The sequence below is a fragment of the Cyprinus carpio genome, chromosome B6 (assembly GCF_018340385.1).
Source record: "Cyprinus carpio isolate SPL01 chromosome B6, ASM1834038v1, whole genome shotgun sequence".
Classification (NCBI taxonomy): domain Eukaryota; kingdom Metazoa; phylum Chordata; class Actinopteri; order Cypriniformes; family Cyprinidae; genus Cyprinus; species Cyprinus carpio.
The window spans coordinates 115,102-137,678 of NC_056602.1; the positions used below are offsets into that span (position 1 = coordinate 115,102).

At 42.1% G+C, this 22,577-nt stretch overlaps 1 pseudogene; it reads left to right on the forward strand.

Annotated features, from left to right (window-relative positions):
* The window catches only part of LOC109080700, a 28,493-nt pseudogene extending 10,354 nt beyond the window's left edge, over window positions 1-18,139 (forward strand).
* The last annotated feature ends 4,438 nt before the right edge of the window (window positions 18,140-22,577 follow it).

Genomic DNA, 22,577 nt, shown 5'->3' on the forward strand with positions numbered 1-22,577 from the left:
GAATCATCTGTTTCCTGTGGTCTTGTCTCGGTGGTCGTCTGAGACAAGGTCTTTACAGGCGATCTGTATCTGGGGCTCTAGTCCTGGTCTCCGCTGTCTTTCAGGGCTGTAGAGGTCCTTTCTTGGTGCTGATCCACCATCTGGGCTGGATACATACTGGATCTGGTGGCTACGGTGACCCTCTGATCTGGATACAGACTGGATCTGGTGGCTACGGTGACCTCGGAATAAGAGAGAAACAGACTAATATGAGCGTAGATGCCATTCTTCTAACGATGTAGCAAGTACATCGGGTGTTATGGGAAGTGTTACCGGTTCTAGTAAAAACTCTAGCTGCTGCATTTTGGACTAACTGGAGTTTGTTTACTAAGCGTGCAGAACAACCACCCAATATAGCATTACATAGTCTAAACCTTGAGGTCATAAATGGATTAAACATTTCTGCATTTGACATTGAGTGCATAGGCCGTAATTTAGATATATTTTTTTAAATGGGAAAAATGCAGTTTTACAAATGCTAGAAATGTGGCTTTCTAAGGAAAGATTGCTATCAAATGGCACACCTATGTTCCTAACTGATGATGAAGAATTGACAGAGCAGCCATCAAGTCTTAGACAGCGTTCTAGGTTATTACATGCAGAGGTTTTAGGTCCTATAATTAACATCTCTGTTTTTTCAGAATTTAGCAGTAAGAAATTACTCGTCATCCAGTTTTTTATATCGACTATGCATTCCATTCGTTTTTCAAATTGGTATGTTTCGCCGGGCCGCGAAGAAATACAGGTGCTGGTCATATATCATCAAAAAGTTGATATTATTTCAGATTTATTTCATTAATTCCATTCAAAAAGTGAAACTTGTATAGTCATTCATTACACACAGACTGATATATTTCAAATGTTTATTTCTTTTAATTTTGATGATTATAACTGACAACTAAGGAAAATCCCAAATTCAGCATCTCAGAGAATTATTATATTATTTTTTAAGAAATATAAAAAAAGGGTTTTTTTAGATCTTGGCCAACTGAAAAGTATAAAAATTAAAAGTATGAACATGTAAAGTATGAGCATGTACAGCATTCAATACTAAGTTGGGGCTCCTTTTGCCTGAATTACTGCAGCAATGCGGCGTGGCGTGGAGTCGATCAGTCTGTGGCACTGCTCAGGTGTTATGAGAGCCCAGGTTGCTCTGATAGTGGACTTCAGCTCTTATGCATTCTTGGGTTGGCATATCGCATCTTCCTCTTCCCAATACCCCCATCGATTTTTCTATGGGGTTAGGTCAGGCAAGTTTGCTGGCCAATTAAGAACAGGGATACCATGGTCCTTAAACCAGGTACTGGAAGCTTTGGCACTGTGTGCAGGTGCCAAGTCCTGTTTGGAGAAAATGAAATCTGCATCTCCATAAAGTTGGTCAGCAGCAGGAAGCATGAAGTGCTCTAAAACTTCCTGGTATACGGCTGCGTTGACCTTGGACCTCAGAAAACACAGTGGACCAACACCAGCAGATGACATGGCACTGCAAACCATCACTAACTGTGGACACTTTACACTGGACCTCAAGCAAGGTGGATTGTGTGCCTCTCCTCTCTTCCTCCAGACTCTGGGACCCTGATTTCCAAAGGAAATGCAAAATTTACTTTCATCAGAGAACATAACTTTGGACCACTCAGCAGCAGTCCAGTCCTTTTTGTCTTTAGCCCAGGCGAGACGCTTCTGACGCTGTCTGTTGTTCAAATTTCATCATGACACAAGGAAATGCGACAGCTGAAACCCATGTCTTGCATACGTCTGTGCGTAGTGGTTCTTGAAGCACTGACTCCAGTTGCAGTCCACTCTTTGTGAATCTCCCCCACATTTTTGAATGGGTTTTGTTTCACAATCTTGTGCTTGTACACTTTTCTCTATCACATCTTTTCCTTCCCTTCGCCTCTCTATTAATGTGTTTGGACACAGAGCTCTGTGAACAGCCAGCCTCTTTTGCAATGACCTTTTGTGTTTTGCCCTCCTTGTGCAAGGTGTCAATGGTCGTCTTTTGGACAACTGTCGATTCAGCAGTCTTCCCCATGATTGTGTAGCCTACAGAACTAGACTGAGAGACCATTTAAAGGCTTTGCAGGTTTTTTGAGTTAATTAATTGATTAGAGTGTGGCACCAGGTGTCTCGAATATTGAACCTTTTCACAATATGCTAATTTTATGAGATACTGAATTTGGGATTTTCCTTAGTTGTCTGTTATAAACATCAAAATTAAAAGAAAGAAACATTTGAAATATCAGTCTGTGTGTAATTAATAAATATAATATACAAGTTTCACTTTTTCAGTGGAATTAGTGAAATAAATCACCTTTTTGATGATATTCTAATTATATGACCAGCACCTGTATAGAGCTGAGTATCATCAGCATAACAGTGAAAGCTAACACCATGTTTCCTGATGATATCTCCCAAGGGTAACATGTAAAGCGTGAAGAGTAACGGCCTGATTACTGAGTACTGAGCCTTGAGGTACTCCATACTGCACTTGTGAACGACTATGATACTCTCTTCATTCACTGCTACGAATTGATGGCGGTCTATATAAGTACGATTTTAAACCATGCTTAATGCACTTCCATTAATGCCAACAAAGTGTTTCTAGTCTATGCAAAAGAATAGTGTGGTCAATATTGTCGTAAACGCAGCACTAAGATCCAATAGCACTAATAGAGAGATACAACCACGATCAGATGATAAGAGCAGGTCATTTGTAACTCTAAGGAGAGCAGTCTCAGTACTATGATACGGTCTAAATCCTGACTGGAAACCCTCACAGATGCCATTTTTCAATAAGAAGGAATATAATTGGTGAGGGATACTACCTTTCTAGTATCTTTAAAGAAAGGGAGATTTGAGACTCGGTCTATAATTAACTAGTTCTTTGGGGGTCAAGTTGTTGTTTTTTTGATGAGAGGCTTAATAACAGCCAGTTTGAAGGTTTTGGGGGACATATCCTAATAACAGAGGAATTAATAATAGTCAGAAGAGGATCTATGACTTCTGGAAGCACTCTTTTAGGAGCTTAGATGGAATAGGGTCTAACATACATGTTGTTGGTTTAGATGATTTAACAAGTTTATACAATTCTTCCTCTCCTATAGTAGAGAATGAATCCTAAATCCTAAATCCTGTGGTCTAGTCCTGTTAGCTCTAAAAATCTTAAAACCACCTTAAATATCCGATTATCACTCAAGCTCTTTCCCAGAAGGTCCACGATGCTCACTGGCCTGTTCTTTATATCGCTAAAAAGACTGTTACACTGATCATCATATTTACTACATTTAAAAAGCACGTGCTCTACTGTTTCAAAAGCATCACATTCATCACACACACCATTTTCATGCTTCCCCATTAACACAAGTGCTGAATTTAGTCCTGTGTGTCCCATCCTTAATCTAGAAATCATTATTCTTCCTTTCTGTGCCTTCCATAAAATTATTTTTTCTCTACTGATTTTACAGTATTATAATACCACCTACCTGTGCTGCTGTTTTCCGATTTGTGCCGGTACCCAACAAAAGTATTTTCAGTCTGTACAGTAATGTATAAAGTTCTACTAGCAGGTCTTCTCTATCAGTTTTTGTCAACATTATACTTTTAAGAGCTGATGAAGAATCTGAGCAAACTACAATCCTATTTAAACGTGGATGCACATCCTATCTGGGATGCGCTGTTTTCTTTCAAATCAAAGCATAAATACACATAGAAAACGTATCCTTGTGTTGCGGCTGACACAGAAGAGCGTACACCGCCTGTGTTCAGCTCAGAGTCTCCAAAATGGCGCTATGCTGATTTGGAGAGACACAGAGGAGAGGAATTGTTGAATAAAGTCGTTATTTTTGTTTTCTTCGTGTACAAAAAGTATTTTTGTCACTTCATATCGTTACGGTTGAATCACTGCTGGCAGATGGAGTATTCTGACGATGCTTTTTTTAATGCTTTCCTGGACCTTGAAACTGTTATTTATTTGGCAGTCTATGGTACACATTCAAGCCTCCCTGTTTTCATCCAAAATATCTTAAATTGTGTTCCGAAGATGAACAAAGCTTTTATGGGTTTGGAACAACATGGGGGTAAGTAAATAATGACTAAATTTTCATTTTGGGGTGGAGTAACCCTTTAATTCTGACCTTGCTTGCTTTATACTGGTCTACTTCCTGATTCCTGTCATGTGATTAATATACTATATATGGTTTATTAGCGGCATTTCTGAATGCAAATGACCATAAACGGTGCTTAAGAACATGTGGGATTTATCAGCAATGATTACTGGTGTGCGTAAGAACCACGTACACATGTTCAATAAATATAATTTTTTTTTACTTGCACACATTCTAAATTTCATTCATGGGACAAAATATAGAACCTTTTCTACGCATTGTTGATAAATGAGGGCCCAGATGATTTCACTGAACTCTGTATCCCACAATGCTGTGTGCTCAAACTGGAGGTGAATATATATACTCTCTATATATATAACAATATATTGTTAACCGCTTCTTCAGTAAGGCTGCTAACATTTAAGATGTTTGGCTACAGTCCTATTATAGTTTCTCAAACATAACTATGTCATCATTTACTCACACTCACATCATTCAAACCCAGGAGACTTTCTTCTGTTCAGGAGTGAATGTCAGGAAAGTCTGTGCTGCACTGATCTATGATCATGATGATGATGATGATGATGATGATGATGATGATGATGAGGATGATGAGGATGATGATGATGATGATGATGTGATGACTCTGGATGAGAATGTCAGGAAAGTCTGTATGATGAGGATGATGATGATGAGGACAGTGGATGATGACCGGATGATCCTAATGATGGATGATGGAGGATGATGATGATGATGATGGGATGATGATCATGATGTCTGTGCTGATGATGATGATGATGAGGATGAGGATGATGATCTCTGAGGATGAGGATGATCTCTCTGAGGATCTCTCTGATGAGGATGATGATGCGTCAGAGGATGATGATGATGATGATGAGGATGATGTTTTGCAGCCTCTGGATGAGACGAGTACAGATGAGTGAATCTTCCAGTGAAGGTGATCACACGTGGACAGTGGGAAGATTCTGACCGGATTGTGACGCTCCTAAAGCTGGACAGCTGGACCTCGTGGCTGGAGTCACAAACCCTGGGTAGAAGAAGGAGTCGATCGTCAGTGAGGCTGCTGAGTGATTCGATCATCTCCACTGACCACTCTCTCTCTGCTACACTCTCTGCTGCTTCTGTGTGTGGTGTGAGGTCGCTCCGCGGTCAGACAGCGAGGATGTCTGGTGTCGTGAGGAGGATGTGTGTCCGTGTGAGGTGTGTGTGTGTGTGTGTCAGCTGCTTTCTGACTGAACCAGATTAAACTGAGAGTACAAGATTCATTAAAGAGGTGCTATGATTGTATTCCTGGACAGGAAGAGTATTACAAGGAGGAGGGAACCTGAGGACATTTCCTGCTGCCGTCATTCAAACTTATAAATCTGCAGAATGAGTTTTTTAAAAAGAAGATTCCTGTTTCCGGAGGTGAGGGTAAGAAGATTCCTGACCCGGACAGTGAGGACGTGTCTGAAGTGGACGCACGTCACATTATAGAGTAGGACAAACTCACACACCTGCAGGCTCTGCTTACAGTGTGTGTGTGTGTGTGTGTGTCTCGTGTGTGTGTGTGTGTGTGTGTGTCTCGTGTGTGTGTGTGTCTCATGTCTCTTATGTGTGTGTGTGTGTCTCTGCAGGCATGCTAAACAGGACGTGGATGATGAGTACGGCAGTGCAGTGTTTGCTCGTGGGTTGCAGTCGTACTACGCCGTGGCTCATGCGGTCACTGAGCGGGTGGACAAACAGTCATCTTTGCTAATCAACGGTCAACTCAAGCAATACCAGGTCATTGTGAGCTCTTACCAGACATATTACATCAAAACTTTTAACATTAGCAGACGACTGATGTGGGTTATTCAGTCACCAGTATCTGAGAACAAAAAAACACACAAGTAAATGTGTAAAAATGATAATTTTCATCCCTCATTCTGACCCTCTGTCTGAAACGATCTGTTTTAAGGGGCGGGTTCTTTAAGGCTCGTCAGTAATCAGACACAGTTGTGATTGGCTAATATCACTGCATAGGAAACAGTATCAACACCTCACTATTGCATGAGAGTGTTTTTACAACATGATCAAAATAAAACGATCATTTCCAGACAAAGCATTATGAAATCATTTACTTATATGGTTTGTGATGCAGATCTAGTGCCGCTTCATCTTTCAACAGATGATTCTTTGTGACTCTCCATGACACTGTGCCTCGTGTACAAACAAAATCCTCCGACACGACCCAGAACACCATTAAAATACACTATTCACTTGTTCCTTACGCTGGGAAACTTCTGATATCTGTACAAAGACGTGAACGAGCTGTTTAAACCAAACGCGTCAAAGCGAGCGTTCTTTCACTGCATTAGTCGAGACGACAGACTCGAGCGCTGGACTGTCAGAAAGAGAACCGCATCTGTTTACTGTGTCCAGTGCAGACAAGACAGCACAGTGATTGTGATTTATATTTGCTTTTGACGTGATGCACACATTCAGCTGATCAAGTGTTAAGGCTGATTTATACTTCTGTGTCGAACATACACCGTAGCTTGACGTGCACCTCTCCAAAACACTAACAGCGCATCAATCCTATGCGGACCGCAAGCGCTGTGATTGGTCTGATAGAACCCCTCCCTCCGTATCTACTTCAGTTTTGTGTGTTTATGTGCACTTTAACATATTTTAATGTTACACCTTCATTTTTTTTTTGATCAAATTTTTTAATTACTTTTATACATACAACAAACATCACAAAAACAACAACAGACATCATCTATGTATTTTGAACCATTATACATGCTCCATGAATAATTACTAATATCAATAAAACAAACATCACAAAAACAACAACAAAACTGAGGCTAGACCACACTTTTTCCCAAGTCGACAGATAAATTAAGGTCAGATAATTCCGATTCCAAACAGATTTGACAGAAGAAGGCATTGTAATGCGATCAACAATTCCCCCACACACCGAGGAAACAAATGGTCGACCAGAAGATGACGCAATCCAGTCCCGCACAGAATGAGATCTTCTTAAAGTATCTCTATATGCCTGAGTGCGCAATCCTTTTAAAATTCAAATGAAATAAATAAAGATATTAGTGTCTGCTGTATAAAATAAAAATAGCACAGAAATAGGAACGACAAATAACTTTGAACAAGAACCAAAGCAGGCCGCACATTACCGAGAATATAGGTCTGACTAAAAAAAGAAAAAACAGAAAAATATTTGGATACGTGACCGATCCACACCAGCGCAAAACCTGTCCCCAAAACCCCAGTGTCAAGAACTAGTAATCAAACCTTCTCTCCATTAGCTCCAAAAAAAAAGAAAAGATTTCAAAGCTTACCAGTCACTAGACAAGATTGCAGGATAGAAGATCACAGCAGAAACTGAAGTGTCCATGTCCAAGGACTGGGTTGAGGTTCCTTCTGGCAGACGTGGCTGGACTGAAGTCAGGAAAAAACAGCAGCGTGACATTATCCTGTGTATATTTCACCGGGTATGCCTGCTGTGCACTCTTCAGGATCACTGATCTGTCTTGCCATCTTGACAATTCCTTTTCTGTCTCTCCATATCACCGTATGCTGCGTATGCTCTTTTGTGTCTTCCACGCCACAAGGATACACTGTTTCTACGTGTATTTAGCTTTGATTTGAAAGAAAACAGTGCATCCTTGTGGCGTGGAGGACACAGAAGAGCATACGCAGCATATGGTGATAATAAGAGACACAGAGGAGACTGTTGAAGAAATCGTTGAATAAAGTCGTTATTTTTGTTTTATTCGCTTACAAAAAGTGTTCCCGTCACTTCATATAACACAGATTGCATGTCTGATGGCAGATGGAGTATTCTGACGACGACTTTCATACTTTCCTGGATCTTGACGCTGTTATTTATTTGGCAGTCTATGGGACAATTTTAAGGCTCCAGGTTTTTATCCAAAATATCTTAAATTGTGTTGCGAAGACAAATGGAGCTTTTACGGGTTTGGAACGACATGGGGGTAAGTGATTAATGACAAAATTTTCATTTTGGGGTGGAGAATCCCTTTAAAAACTTTTTCAAACCATCCTCTGCTCCACAATGTTTCGGTAGATATGGTGGGGAAACCGAGTCTGACCACCAGATGTCGCTAATGCACACTGTGTTACAAGCGTCGAGTGTGTTGAAAGGTTTTTGAGAATGAACCGTTTTTGAGTACAAGTTTTTTAAGGACTAGTTTGGTTCAGAAAGCCTCGATTTCCTATCACTGCTCTAAGGATCACAAACAGAAATGAATCCAATCCTTATAAAACAATCCAAACGAAGAGATTACAGACAGATGAAACAAAACCCAGCAACATTTTGAAGGTGTGATGTTTTGACTGTTTCTCCGCAGATCAAGGGTCTGGAGTGGCTGGTGTCTCTCTATAACAACAATCTGAACGGGATCCTGGCGGATGAGATGGGTTTGGGCAAAACCATCCAAACCATCGCACTCATCACGTACCTGATGGAGAACAAGCGTCTGAACGGACCCTACCTCATCATCGTGCCGCTCTCGTCAGTCGCTCTCACGTGTTTATACATCTGTGTCTGTTCATACAGAGGCTGTGTGTGATGAACACTGTGTTTCTCTGACAGGACTCTGTCCAACTGGGTCTATGAGTTTGATAAGTGGGCGCCGTCTGTCGTCAAAGTCTCGTACAAGGTGAGACACAGAGACACATGATCTGGAGTAAATGTGAATCAGTCTTAGCTCATCATGAAAATAACGTAATTAATGTTGTAGAATTCATCCATTATGAACTGACTTCAGCTGTAAAGCAGCTCTACTGAAGACAGTAGTGTCACTTTAGTTTATATCATGCCTGTGTTCTGCAGGTCCTTATGATGTTTCTTATGTTTAAGTCGCTTTGAATGAATGTAAATGTTTTAAGGAAGTAAATAGTCATGTTAATGTAGTGAGCCTCTTTTGTTAGTCGAGTTTGATCGTGTGTTCAGGGATCTCCTGCTGCTAGAAGAGCCTTCGTCCCACAGCTGCGCAGCGGCAAGTTCAACGTGCTGATCACAACGTACGAATACATCATCAAAGACAAGCATGTGCTGGCCAAGGTAACGTGTGCCTCTGTGTGGTCACCTGTGACCTTTGACCTCGACCGGACGCGCTGATGAGATCCTGTCACCTGACACAGATTCGCTGGAAGTACATGATCGTGGACGAAGGCCATCGCATGAAGAACCATCACTGTAAGCTGACGCAGGTGCTGAACACGCATTACCTGGCGCCGCGGCGCGTGCTGCTGACCGGGACGCCGCTGCAGAACAAGCTGCCCGAGCTCTGGGCGCTGCTCAACTTCCTGCTGCCCACCATCTTCAAGAGCTGCAGCACGTTTGAGCAGTGGTTCAACGCCCCCTTCGCCATGACCGGAGAGAAGGTCAGTCTGTTTAACTAGTGCTGAGAACATGTGAAAACATCTGTGACGCAGAGCCGTTCTTACACAACCACAGACTGATCATGGAGTGCTAATGCTGCTTGTGTTAGCGTGTTAGCAGGGTTTTCTATGAAAGCATGAATCAGACTTTCAGAAATTTGCTCAAACGCAGACATTTTATTCACTGTAACTTGATTATTTATTACTGGGGTCATATGACGCTGCTACAGATAACATTATTTTGTGTATTTATGTGTTCAAAAAACACATTATTTTCCACATACTGTACATTATTGTTGCTCCTATTGTTGCCCCGTCTTTCTGAAACGCATCGATTACAAAGCTCATCGCTCTGAAAAAGCGAGGTGTGCTCTGATTGGCCAGCTATCCAGTGCGTTGTGATTGGCCAAATGCTTCAAGCATGTGACGGAACTGTTACGCCCCTTACCATATTTGGAAGCACACAGTGTCTCCACGACAACAACACTACAGTGAGAATACAAGTTACGCCTTCTTTCTCTATGTAAACATCTGGGCGGAGTTATGCAAATCTTCCCACACAGTGACATAGAGTTGCAGAGGTGTGTTTAAAAACAGAGGTGTGTTTAGGAGGGCGTTAACTTTTATAAAGAATATCTCTTTGGGGTTAAGACTTTAATCTTTGTGACTTTTCAGATCTTATCTATGCACAAACAGCTTGTAACAGCCCAAAGAGAAAGGAAAACTTGAAATCGCATCATATGACCCCTTTAAAGAATAGAATTAGAATAGAGAGTGCTAGAGTTAGAGGGTCAAATAAAGATGGAAGAGATGTGTTTTTAGATGTTTCTTGAAGATGGCTAAGGACTCAGCTGCTGGGATTGAGCTGAGCAGGTCATTCCACCAGGAGGGAACAGTTAATGTGAAAGTCTGTGAAAGTGATTTTGTGCCTCTTTGAGATGAACAGTAAAGTGACGTTCACTTGCAGAACACAAGCTTCTAGAGGCACATAACCCTGAAGTAATGAATTTAGGTAAAGACGTGCAGAGCCAGCGGTGGTTTTGAAGTCAAACATCAATGCCTTGAATTTAATGCGAGCAGCTGTTGGTAGCCAGTGCAGATTGATGACCCTGGAGCAGTTTTTTCTAAACTGAGATTTATGCATCATCTGAAGCTGAATAAATCATCTCTCCATTGATGTATGGTTTGTTAGGAGACAATATTTGTCTGAGATACAACTATTTGAAAATCTGGAATCTGAGGGAGCAAAAAAAATCTAAATATTGAGAAAATCATCTTTAAAGTTGTTCAAATGAAGTTCTTAGCAATGCATATTACTAATCAAAAATTAAGTTTTGATATAGTTACAGTAGAAAATGTACTAAATATCTTCATGGAACATGATCTTTACTTAATATCCTAATGATTTTTGTCATAAAAGAGAAATGTATAATTGTGACCCATACAATGTATTGTTGTCTATTGCTACAAATATACCTGTGATACTGATGACTGCTTCTGTGCTGCAGGGACACATTGATGAACAGAGGTGTGACGTGCATTCTTTTCGGCTCATTAAAAAAAAAATTTTCTGCCTCTTTCTGGATGAACCTGGAGGATGTTGTCAACTATTTCATTTACATTCACACATTTGGCAGACGATCTTATCCAAAACAACTGAAATTGCATTCAGTCAGAACAAACATTTTGATCAATTCATGCTTTTCCTTTCAATCAAACCCATGACAGTGGTGCTGCGCTTTAATGTCTGATTCTGCTTGTCAAGACATGCTGGGAAATGAAGAGCAGTGGTAGACGTGACTGATGTGTGTCTCAGGTGGATCTGAATGAGGAGGAGACCATTCTGATCATCCGCCGCCTGCACAAGGTGCTCCGCCCCTTCCTGTTACGCCGGCTGAAGAAGGAAGTGGAGGCGCAGCTGCCTGAGAAGGTGATTCTGACCACAGTCTGTCGGTCATCGTCCCGGACAGATGAAGCATTGTGCTGTTTTCTGTCCGTGTGCAGGTGGAGTACGTGATCAAGTGTGACATGTCTGCGCTGCAGAGGGTCCTGTACAGACACATGCAGGCCAAAGGAGTGCTGCTGACCGACGGCTCCGAGAAGGACAAGAAGGTGAGGGAGAAGAGCTCTCCGGAGATCATGGGGTCAGGCTGTGTGCTGTCGGATGTCTCGGAGTAAAGGTGTGTGTGTGTATGTGTGTGTGTGTGTGTGTGTGTTTCAGGGTAAAGGCGGCACTAAGACTCTGATGAACACCATCATGCAGCTGAGGAAGATCTGCAATCATCCGTACATGTTCCAGCAGATCGAGGTGTTTGTGTGTGGTGTCGTGGTGTTGATCAGTTGGTGAACGCGTTTCGTTTCTTGTGTCGCTGAACGTGATGTGCTGCTCTTGCAGGAGTCGTTTTCTGAGCACCTGGGTTTCTCGGGAGGAATCGTTCAGGGGTGAGCAGTAGAAATACTGTAGAATTATCTGTGACACACATTAGACATAAACCTTGGTCTCACGTCTGACCTGCAGGCCTGATTTATACCGCGCCTCGGGAAAGTTTGAGGTGCTGGATCGTATTTTGCCCAAATTACGAGCGTCCAATCACAAAGTGCTGCTCTTCTGCCAAATGACGTCTCTGATGACCATAATGGAGGATTATTTCGCTTACCGCAGCTTTAAATACCTGCGTCTGGACGGTGAGCTTGTGTTTCTCTTTTCTGTAGTTTGTGAGGTATAGCAGGGTTATGATTATTATTGCTCATGAGGATCTGGACAGACCTGGTCCTGCAGCGTCTGAATGATTCCTCAGATCTTGAGGAAATCACACACTGTTTTCATCTGATATTCACCAGTTTGCACTTACATATAATCAGATTGAGCAAATAGAAAGCATATTTGGCGTGCTGTCTGAGGGAGGGGGGCTCCAAGCTCGGAATATATCCAAACCCGGAGAATTCCCCACATCCCGAGGATATGGGAATAATTCGGAGGGATGGAGGAGAGACGCTGGAAAACTGTCCTAGGACAGAGGTGAGCTGGCTGCATATACTGCACATATATTTACTATCATGCTAATTAAGTTGACTATTTGAACGTGCTCCTCCCGAAACATCATTAAGTGTGTAAACATAACGTTTAGAGCTCCAAACGTGTCCTGACACCAGGATATGATGAGCCTCTATTGACTTAGTTACACTAATTACATTACTTTTCTTTCACGCCCCACAGAAGTTGTACTGTAATTGATTACCTTCTAAAATGTTACTAACAATATATTACTGCCTCATCATTTGACCAAAACCCACATTGGATCGCCGTCAGATAGTGAAGTTTATGCAAAAGTGTTGAATTAGTCTCAATTAATTGTCATGTGTAGCTTGAAGCTAATTGTAGCTATAATTTCTCTGTTACCATATACGATTACATTCCATTACGTGTTTTATCAAAGGAAATCACATAAGTTCATAAGAAATAGTTTCGTTTTCTAAAAAGTTTCAAGTTTCAAGTTTGTATTTATTTATATAGCACATTTAAAAACAGCAAGCAGGGCTGACCAAAGTGCGGAACAATACACAAGATAATAATAAAAAATATAAAAAAGACACTTTCATGACATGATATCATAATGAATTAAAAGCTAAAGAAAAAAAGTAGGTTTTAAGAGAAGATTTAAAAACAGTTAGAGATTGAGCCGTTCGGATGTAGGCCCAGCACTCACAAAGGCTCTGTCTCCTCTTTTCTTTAGCCGTGATCTGGGGACAGCCAAAGGTCTCTGATCACCAGACCTCAGGTCTCGTGTGGGATTGTGTGGACAGAGAAGCTCGGACAAATAGCTCGGTGCCAGATTGCTTACGGATTTAAAAACAAAGAGAAGAATTTTAAACTCAATTCTAAAATGCACAGGTAGCCAATGCAGTTATTTTAAGATGTTAGAAACATGATTGAATTTACGTTTCCTTTTGAGGAACTTTGCAGCAGCATTCTGTACTAATTGGAGACGAGCAATAGAGTGTTTGGCAATGCCATAGTAGAGAGAGTTGCAATAATCCAACCATGATGTAATTAGCGCATGGACAGCAATCTCTAATGTTTTCTCAGAAAGAGAGGATTTGACCTTAGCTGGAAGAAACAAGAACTAATCACCACATTTATTTGTTTTTCAAATTTGAGGTTGTGGTCCCAGAGAACACCTAAGTTCTTAGTGCAAGATGAAGTTGGAGAAAGGTAATCCAGATCGATGTTACTGCAATTAAAGTTGTCATGGGGGCCAAAGACTATAACCTTCGGTTTTGGATTCATTCAGAAATAAAAAGTTTTGAGAAAACCACATTTTTACTTCCTCTAGGCATTGCAAAAAGACATTTCAGAGCGAAACTTTGTTGCATTTCTGAGGCAAATAAATTTGTGTATCATCTGCATAGCAATGAAATATACCATGCTTTCTGAAAATGGAGCCCAGAGGAAGCAAATACAGAGAGAAAAGAATGGGTGCGAGAATAGACCCCTGCGGCACTCCACAAGAGAGTTGGGTTGGTGAGGAAAAAAGTTACCAAGTTTGACAGAAAAAAGATTTTATACAATTTATATAGGGAACAGAGGGAAGAGTACAGTAATGCCACAGCTGCCAGATCATCTTTTCTCCTCACAAAATCAATGCAATGGCAATATTTCCATCCACTAAATGTAAGCTTTTCCATATTCCAAGTTTGCCTGCTGCTCTGGTGACTTCATGCGTTCATGAGTCGTGAAAATTATGAATATAAATCTAGGAATTATTGGATGGTTTTCAAATCAGTAGGGGTTGAGCCATCAAAAGTAACTAAGTAACAGGCTGTTTTATGGATGGTGATTGTAATATGATTACTGAAATCTTAATATTAGTAAAACTAGTTACTGCCCACACTGCTCAGGAATATGTTAAAGACGCCCAGTCCATTATCATGACTGGCAGCACTTCCATTTTCTTCAGAAGCGACAGAAGACTAGTGATAGAAATGGTATTAGAGTGTGTGTTTGTGTGTTTTAGGCACGACTAAAGCAGAGGATCGTGGGATGCTGCTGAAGACCTTCAATGATCCGGCCTCTCAGTACTTTATATTCCTGCTGAGCACCAGAGCGGGCGGCCTGGGCCTCAACCTGCAGAGCGCCGACACCGTCATCATATTTGACAGCGACTGGAACCCTCACCAGGTACCCATCTTCATCATCCTCATCCTCATCCTCATCAGCCGGACGATGTTTGTCCTGCGTGGTTCTGATGCTCTGGGTCTGCAGGACCTCCAGGCGCAGGATCGAGCGCACCGCATCGGTCAGCAGAACGAGGTGCGGGTTCTGCGGCTCTGTACCGTCAACAGCGTCGAGGAGAAGATCCTGGCGGCTGCTAAATACAAGCTGAACGTGGACCAGAAGGTGATCCAGGCCGGCATGTTCGACCAGAAGTCGTCCAGTCACGAGCGCCGAGCGTTTCTGCAGGCCATTCTGGAGCACGAGGAGCAGGACGAGGTCAGGAGTCTCATTCGGGGTCATGACATGAAAAACCAAATTTCCCTTGATTTTTTGACACAGAAGAGGTCTTTGTATGTTTAATACATCCTGCAAGTTTCATAACTTAAAATGTCCTTTTATTGTCATTAATTACTCACCCTCACATCGTTCCAAACCTGTAAGGCCTTTGTTCATCTTTGGAACACAAATGAAGATATTTTTGGTAAAATCCGAGAGCTCTCTGACAATAGTAACAATTTATTCAACAGTTCTTCTCTCCGTCAGCGTTGTTTATGTACAGCATGCACACGTTTTCTACGGAACGTAAACAATGCTGACGGTAACTCGGAGAGAAGAACTGTTGAATAAATTGTTACTATTGTTTTGTTTGCACACAAGAAGTATTCTCGTAGCTTCATGAAATTACGGTTGAACCTCTGACGTCACATGGACTGTTTTATCGATGTCCTTGCTACGTTTCTGGACCTGGGAACATTGCAGTTGAATTGGTGTCTAAGAAGGGTCAGAGAGCTCTCTGTTTTTACCAGAAATGTCTTAATTTGTGTTCCGAAGATGAACAAAGGTCTTACAGGTTTGGAACGACATAACTCTTTAACAGCTAATACTTGATCAGCTGAATGTGTGCATCGCGTCAAAAGCAAATATAAATCACAATCACTGTGCTGTGATTTAATCAAGTCCCAAAGAGGCCAGTGACGTATGATATTTTTCTTAATATTGGGTCATGTAAACACCTTATTCAGAATATCAACTATAACACAATATTTTGCACATCCATACAAACGTGATTCTAGGAGTTACAAACAAACTCAAAGTATAAAGATGTCAAACACATTTTGGAAGAGATTTGTCTTACAAACATAAGAAAAGGTGAGAATTCATATAGAAATGAATCACTATAAATATGTGTTTGCAAATGTTTACAAAGGTTTGTGAGGCTGGTTTTGTGCATAAATATAATAACATGGTTTTCTAATGATCTGATGATAAGAAGCGAGATCAGCTTGCAGGGGTGTTGGACTGGGGGTAAAACCAGTACTGATTACCAGGGCCCCAAAGGAAGAGAGGGCCCTTGAAAAGTCTGGAATATATTTTATTTTACCTGGATATTTTCATGGGGGCCCATCAGGACTGCCGATGCATAGGGCCCGGGATCTTGTGCAACGCCCCTGTCAGCTTGTCTACAGGAATATCCTTCATGTAAACGTGGTTTTCTCTCTGATCTGTTCGTCTAAAGCTCTTCTGATTGCTTGCGTCTGTTTCTCCGTCAGGAAGAGGACGAGGTGCCGGACGATGAGACCGTAAATCAGATGATCGCCAGGAGTGAAGATGAGTTTGACCAGTTCATGGTCTCCTTTCACTTTCTCTCGCTTGTGTTTGTCTGCGTTGATCAAATCCAGAACGCATCCAAATGAGCTTCCACTGTCTCGTTGTTTCTGTGCAGCGCATGGATCTGGATCGCCGCCGCGAGGAAGCACGCAATCCGAAGCGAAAGCCTCGTCTGATGGAGGAGGACGAGCTGCCCACGTGGATCATGAAAGACGACGCCGAGGTGGAAAGACTCACCTGTGAGGAAGAAGAGGAGAAGATGTTCGGCCGCGGCTCCCGTCAGAGGAAGGAGGTGGATTACAGCGATTCGCTCACAGAGAAACAGTGGCTGAAGGTCAGACAGACGCTTCGTTCTCTCACCCATCCTCCTCTGCCGGACGCTCCTGATCCATCTCTCTGTGCTCAGGCGATCGAGGACGGGACGCTGGAGGAGATCGAGGAGGAGGTGCGACACAAGAAAACCACTCGGAAGAGGAGGCGCGATCGGGATCCGGACGCCATCCCGTCCACTTCAGGCGCTCGCGGGGGACGAGAGAGAGACGACGACAGCAAGAGACAGAAGAAACGAGGTCGTCCACCGTCCGAGAAGCTGTCGCCCAACCCTCCGTCGCTCACCAAGAAGATGAAGAAGATCGTGGACGCTGTTATTAAATATAAGGAGAAGTGAGTGTCAGAGGGGTTTCCAGCAGAGCTTGAGGACAGTACAGGCCAGTGCTGAGACAAATGGTACAGTAGGACAGCTGATGGTTCTGGACCTGGGGACGGTTCTTGTGTGTGTTCAGGTGTTTGTCCTGATGCTGAAGAGCAGGGCCGTGATGTTGAGTGCTAGGTCTGTAACAGCAGGTGTTTTCTCACGTTTGTAATCGGACTGAAAAGCCTTAATCGATCCGGTTGAGCTCGGTCCGAACGAACTTTTGACCAGATTGAAAGAGGTGGTTTATTCCTATTCTAATACAGTTGAGAGCGCACGTCAACGCTTGATCGGATTGAACACTGAAACTGTTTTTACTGCATGATAAATATAAGCAGCACGGCACAGGGTTTACACGTATACTTACCCAGAAATGGGTAAATATTAATCCTGCTGTTTAAAACAAGTAAAGAAACAGGAGAGAGGTTATTATGTGCAATCAGTGAGAAACTCTACATTTGTGCAGTGTGTGCTTGTCAAAAAAAAAAATCAATTGTGATTTGAAGCTTGTGATATATAAATGTGCACATCAGCCCGATCACTTTATCTAGCGTTCATGTAAACACTATGTTCAGATTCATCAATCGCAATGAATTCAGTCTGACTGAAACAAAAATTGTTTTACATTTTGTTCATATGTTCAGATTCATCAATCGCAATGAACTGGAGAGGACGTGGACTTCCTCACTGAAGGTCCGTGACTGATCGTGTGTGTGTGTGTGTGTGTGTGTGTGTGTGTGTGGTGCTGTTCTGAATGTTAGTAACGGACGTCAGCTGAGCGAGGTGTTCATCCAGCTGCCGTCACGCAAGGAGCTGCCCGCTGTATACGACGCTGATCCGCAAACCTGTGGACTTCAGGAAGATCAAGGTGAGCGAGTGGATCGTGACATCACTGAATCCCTGAACACGGTCAGCGTCTGTGAGCTCAGGGTTCATTCCGCTGTCGTCTGTGTGTGAGCAGAGACACCGCATCCGGAGCCATCGATACCGCAGCCTCAACGACCTGGAGAGAGACGTGATGCTGCTGTGCCAGAACGCTCAGACCTTCAACCTGGAGGGCTCACTGGTTAGACACAACACACACACACACACACACACAACACACACACACAGACACACAGACACACACACACACACACACTATACACACACGCACACACACACTCACTCATTCACGCTTATTGAAAAAAAATATAATTAATAATGGTGGCACACACACACACTCACTCATTCACGCTTTTGCACACACACACACACACACACACACACACACACTCTCACTCACACTCTCACACTCACTCACACACACACTCACAGACACACTCACACACACACTCACACACACTCACACACACACACACACTCACACACACACACACACACACACACACACACACACGCACTCACGCACTCAGCAGTCTCACACTGGAAACACTATTCTACAGATGTATGTACTCGTGTGTGTGTGAGTTCTTTGGGGGATCTATAGTGCTGAGGTGGGTGTTGGAGAGGAGAGTGAGGAAGATGAAGAGGACGAAGGCTCTGATTCTGAGAGTCAGTCAAATAAATGCAAAAGAGCGTGAAAATGTGTGAATAACTGTTAGCTGGATGCCAACTGTAGAGAGGAACTACTGACCATGTGTGTCTTTATGTGTGTGTGTGTGTGTGTGTGTGTGTGTGTGTGTGTGTGTGTGTGTGTGTGTGTGTGTGTGTGTGTGTGTGTGTGTGTGTGTGTGCACAGCTCGGTCTGTGAAGGTGAAGATTAAACTGAGCCGTAAGGACAGAAGCGCAGAGCGCGCGGCAGAGGACGCAGGAGAACCGCGAGAACACGAGCGAAAACCTGTTGTTAGTGACGACGACACAGACGAGGATCACAGTGGAGGTGACATACACACACACACACACACACACACACACACACACACTAACATACAGACACACACAATACACACACATTGCACACGACACAGACGAGGATCAGGAGGAGGTGACAAACACACACACACACACACACACACACACAAAATACTGAGTCAAAAGAAATAACATTAATGATGCGGAATTGTGCATGTTGTTGATCGGTCCAACAGCGCCAGTGAGGAAGAGCAGGGATGAAGATCCACAGCAAACCACTGAAGATACAAACACCACACAGTAGAAGAACAGGATCATCCCTTCATCAGCACCAGAATAATCTTTCATCATTCACTCGTGCCTGTACCCAGAGTCTTCAGACCTGGACATCGTCATGTTTCTGTGACACTGAATATTAGACGTTGCTGTTTTAGAAGGGCAACATTTGTGACCGTCTGTCAAATGATCTCGTATAACCCCAGTCATTAGCAGAACATTAGCATGTACAGTAGATGTAATAGATTAGAAGCAGCCTGTTATTATATGCTTATATGATCGTTGTTTTGCTGTACAACAGTGTGTGTGTGTGTGTGTGTGTGCACAACAAGACCAGCTTTAAGGCCGTTCTCACACTGACCTGATGTTCACACTTACATGAACTTGAGTAAAAGGGTTTGGGGGGCTTGTGCACCCTCAAGCTCGAAAGGATTAGTTTTTCCAAGAAAAAAATGTGATAAAATCTGGGGCCCTTTCTTAGGTATCTTTTTAAGGGTTGAATTGATAGCTTCATTGTTTTATTGCTTCACTCCATCTTTAATGTTTTGTATATGTTTGATTACATATGTCTTTGTTTAAGGTGTATACTTTTCAGTGTATCTGGTGCCTGTTGGTGGGGGGTACGTGGGGTTTTGATTTTTTGTGTTTTTTGTGTAAAGTTTTTTTTTTTTTGTATACATTTTAAGAGACGTATTTGTTTTATGTTCATATAAAAACTGTTATAAATAAAATTATTAAAAAAAGAAAGGGTTTGGAGGGTTCTTGCAGACAGAAAGCGCTCTGAAACATCATGTAAATGTGAGCTGACACCGGATCTGAGCAGGATCTCATGCTCGTGTGGACACAAACACGCGTTCTTAGCTCGTATTAACTGCAGTAACGGACAGATGCGCAGGGAACGGCTGACCCACATCTGGAGCAGCAGCTGGGGAACGGTTCATTGAGAGACTGAATCTCTGTGCGTGTGAACGGCCCGTTTGCGTTTCTGTTCATTGATGTTAGAGCAGGGTTTCTCTGCTCTGGCCCTGCAGAGTTCAGCCTCGGCCCTCATCAAACACACCTGGACAAACTAATCAAGGTCCTCAGGATTACAAGAGTTTGATCAAAGCTGGAACTGAGCTCCGCAGGACGATATGCTGCTCTTATATCTATAACTCTGTTTCTGGTGATTTGTTGCTCTGTTTCTGTATGAATCATATTATTCCTCAAGTTTCTAGCGGCTCTTTGAAGGCATGTGCTCTTACTGTAGTGAATGTACGTTTGTGCGTGTAGATTTTCGTTCATTAGATGAATCCTAATAAACATCACAACCTCATGTCTGTGTTTGTAGTTTTTCATTGTATTTTCTCTGATATACAGTATGTGGTCTCGTCTGGTCTCAGGTGGTTTTCCAGCTGATCCTGAAGACGTGGATTTAGTGTAAACTAGTCAGACTCAATAAATCATTTCCCTTACGAATATTAACCATGGTTTTATTGAAGTAAAAGTGAAGTAACCATGTTTTTGTATTATTATTAATAATTACCACTTGTATAACCTTTTGTAATGTGTTTTACTACAAATACCACGGTTAAACTATAGTTAGTGTAGCAAAACCCTGGTTCATTGCTGTAGGGGCTCTCGTCACGCTGGGACAGAGAACAAACCCTCCACAAACTACTGTATCACAGTTTTTCTCAACTGTTTGAACACTTTTTTGATATTGTGACTCCTTTTCTCGAAACTCTAAACACAAATCCATAACTTCTCACCCAATTCCCCATACTTCCTATTTTCAGGTCAAAATAAAGCTCTCCACTCAAAACTATTCAATCTTGCTGAAAAAGCACACAGCCCTCAGAAACACACACTAATGAGATCAATTCATAACACTGCTGCAAAAACCTTCTTTTGACAATCAGGTATAATTTTACAGCTCAGTGTCTAACAGTATAAACATAATTAGAGCAGATACACGTTACAGTAAATATAGCAGATACAGTGAAATTCAACGATAAGTTTTACAGTAAGAAAAGATAATTTTTATTACACTGCTGTGAAGAGATCTGACCGTACAGTAGATGAAAAGCTCTAGAAAGAAATGGTCAAATACCAAAGAACTGAATATGAACACAACAGAATATAGAGTCATCTCTCAGTTCTGAAAAAAATACAGTACATGAAAGAAATTCTTTGCTACAAGTCAGTTCATCAGTTATGAGTCTGAGGATGTACAGCTTCAGTATTTACTGTACATGTATATCATCTGAAGTACTGCTACTGTTCTGTCATTATATTGATCTGTGTGTAGTACTGAAAGCCTGTAGAATCAGCTGTCCTCACACACAAGAGCATGATCCACTACAGCGCGTGTACTTCACCAGCTCCGCTTCAGTTCTCTTTCTCCTCCTCTTCCTCTCTGTCTTCCTCTAGAAGGATTCATTCTCTGAATCACATAATCAGCTGTGCTCCTGTTCATATCTCTGAGATCCTGACCTGTGTCATCAGTTGTGCTGATGGGTTAAATGTGTGCTGTTTGAGTTCATATGTGATTCTTGAGGTAGTTATATTGTGTGTTTGTGTGTTCTGAATGAGAACATGGTTAAACCTGTGCAAAATGATGCCGTTCTTGTGTAGAGTTTTGCAGAAAACACTGAGCAAACTAAAGCGTGTGTGAAAACAGGTGAAATGTGTTAAATGTTTTGAGAAACGTGTCTTTGTTTCAGGAACTGTATGCATGGTGAGAAAATCTGTAAACCTCTAGAATATCACTGTATGTTTACAATTAAAGTTTGACCTTACAGGAATTACTAAAACAGACAAACACACTCACAGTGTGTACAAGCATTTGGAGTGTGTGTGCCACACAATGGGAGTGGGGGGGGGGGTGTATGGAATTACATTTGTTTCAATAAAAATGAACGTAACTTTTTCAGAAACTATAAAAAATATGCCATTACAAAAGAAATAAACACAATGAAAATGAAAAAAATGAACTCAGTCGCAAAAGTTTAACAGGCTCTTTAAATATGCTTCATTCTTTGTTAATGTTTTTCAAAGATTTGTTTTCGCTAATCGTGGATTCTGAATGCATTGCCACAGATTTCGCTTACGCTTCGCAGTTTTTCGTTTGGTTTTTTTGGACACAAACCCTCGTGGGGGCGGGCTTAACAGTGATCTACTCTGATTGGATAGTGAGCTTTTGATGGACAGGTGCTCTCTGACCGGGAAGTACAGACGCCACTCGGTGGCGCGCATATAGGGCTTGGGCGTCGTGACGTCATTACTTGGCGTGGCCGCCATGTTGATGGCCTTCCTTTACTTTACTCGGACTACTGCGCAGTGTTTAGACATACTCCCTCTCAGCCGTGTGGTCTTAATTTGATTAATTAAAAATCTA